This window comes from Sprattus sprattus, assembly GCF_963457725.1.
Source record: "Sprattus sprattus genome assembly, chromosome: 19".
In the NCBI taxonomy this organism is placed as follows: Eukaryota; Metazoa; Chordata; class Actinopteri; order Clupeiformes; family Clupeidae; genus Sprattus; species Sprattus sprattus.
Window position 1 is genome coordinate 20,598,712 of NC_137917.1, and position 2,500 is coordinate 20,601,211.

At 48.1% G+C, this 2,500-nt stretch overlaps 1 protein-coding gene across 1 annotated transcript in view; it reads left to right on the plus strand.

Moving 5' to 3' along the window:
- iglon5 (IgLON family member 5) overlaps nt 1–2,500 on the plus strand; it is a 127,515-nt gene that overhangs the window by 67,360 nt on the left and 57,655 nt on the right. The window lies entirely within an intron of this gene.

Here is a 2,500-nt window from a genome sequence, read left to right on the forward strand (position 1 = left end):
GGACAGCAACAAAGATCGTGTGCCTCTGTGTGTGTGTGTGTGTGTTTTTGTTTGTTTGTGTGTGTGTGTGTGTGTGTGTGTGTGTGTGTGTGTGTGTGTGTGTGTGTGTGTGTGTGTGTGTGTGTGTGTGTGTGTGTTTGTCCTAAATGCACCCCATTTATTTTTTTCAGTTGATCTGATTGGAACTCTATGCATCTGATGTGTCAGTGTAATGATGTGTTATGTGTGTGTGTGTGTGTGTGTGTGTGTGTGTGTGTGTGTGTGTGTGTGTGTGTGTGTGTGTGTGTGTGTGTGTGTGTGTGTGTGTGTGTCTGTGTATGTGATGTGTGTGTTGCGTGTTCAGCGTTCGTAGGGGTGGGGTCGGCATTGGCAGTGGTGGCATATCGTAGGGAGAGGGGAGGAGAGGGGGAGGGTAGATCGATTGAGCTTCGGCATGTTTGCCACAGAGCGCTGGATGGGTGCTAGAGATGGGGGAGAAGTTGCATCTCTCTCTCTCTCTTTCTTTCTCTCTTTCTTGTCTCTCTCTCTCTCACACACACATACATACATACACACACACACACACACACACACACACACACACACACACACACACACACACACACACACACACACATACACACACACACACGCACATCAGTGTTCTTTAAAGTTCATAGACCTGGCTGCAGTGTGCTGGGAGACAAACAGCCCTGCATATGGCTCTAGTAAACAGCAGCCCTGAGACACTGGCTGGACATAATGGAGGTCTTTGGCACAGCATAGTGTGTGTGTGTGTGTGTGTGTGTGTGTGTGTGTGTGTGTGTGTATGTCTGTGCGCGCGCCGACACCAGCGCTGATAATTCATATTTATTCATTCAGAGGAGGTTTTTACCCCGAAGCAGTTTCCAGTGCGGTCTTCAGGAATAACAGCCATGATCCTTGTGCTGTTGGTCTTGCTGCTAAGTAATGGGAGTTCCCGTATTATCCAATGGTTGAGAACCCTGCCTGTCCCGAACTTGAAACAGTTCTGTCAGTTCAATCAGTTCTCATTGGTGGGGGGCTGTTGTCTCCACAGAAACAGGAACAGCACAGCCTACATGTCTTGACTGTGTGATAATGGTGCGATTCTAGGGACAGGTGTGCGTCCATAGATTGAGGATGTAGCTACTTTACAGCAGGATCCGCTTTCCCTTGTAGATGAGGAGCTCCGGTGGCTTGATCCCTCTCAGAGGGAATTATCCTCTTTGAACACCCTCCGCTTTTAGAGCAAAATGCTTTCCTTAGCATGAGATTTTCTCTTCTTGAGAACTTCTCTTTTGGAGAATTAATGAATCCAAATTTCAAACGAGGCTTTCACACTGCGAAATGTCTGACTGTGTTCCAGTGAATTCACAGAACATAAAAAAAGAATGAAATCTTGGATTTTCTTTCTTATTTATTCATTGATTTAGCAAACACTTCTATACAGAGTCACTTACATTACAGCTTGGGCAAACCCTTGTATCAGTATGGCTTCTCCCTGGAAACAAACCCTTGTATCAGTATGGCGGCTCCCTGGAAACAAACCCTTGTATCAGTATGGCTTCTCCCTGGAAACAAACCCTTGTATCAGTATGGCTTCTCCCTGGAAACAAACCCTTGTATCAGTATGGCTTCTCCCTGGAAACAAACCATTGTATCAGTATGGCTTCTCCCTGGAAACAAACCATTGTATCAGTATGGTGTCTCCCTGGGAACATGCGTAGGCAGTGCGACACTTAAATCACAATAGACTACACGCTGACTAACTGCATGGCAGATTTGAACCGATGAGTGAACACGGGCTGGACAGCAGCATGGTCGGGGGCAGAAGCCTGGCTCGGGGGGGGGGGGGGGTTCAGCCTGGCTCAGGTATGCTAGTGCCAAATGCAAGGTGTGACATGATGAGAAGGGCTCTGCTATACTTCACAGCCAGGGCTTGATTACGCCTCTACACCGAGACCGGTGGAGCTGTTATCTGATATTTATGTAATCAAGTGTCTGCTTGTGTTTCAACTAATGCTCTGGCAACACACACGCACACACAGACACACACACCCCTCACACACAACCCTCACACACACACATCACACACACCCCTCACACACACATACAAAACACTATACACTAACATTGATGCAGTGCCAATTATATTTAACCATCTATACACACACACACACTTTTAAACACTCATGTAAGTCCAGCAATGCGGCAGCGAAAATGCACCCCCCCCCCCCCCCCTCCCCATTGCTGTTTCCATGGCAACAAGCTCCAGTTTCTGGCGCTGAAAAGTGGAAACTGACAGGAAGTGTGTTCAGCCTCCAGGGGGCGGTTGAGATGGTGGCGGTAGGGGGGTGGGGGGGGTAGAATAAGGGTTGAGGGGGAGCTAAGGAGAAGGTGTGGGGTAGAATAGTGATCAACCTGCCCCCGCCACTTCCTCCCACTCCCAAGTCTCCCACTCTCTCGCTCTCCGACTTCATCTTTCTCTTTTTTTTTTTCT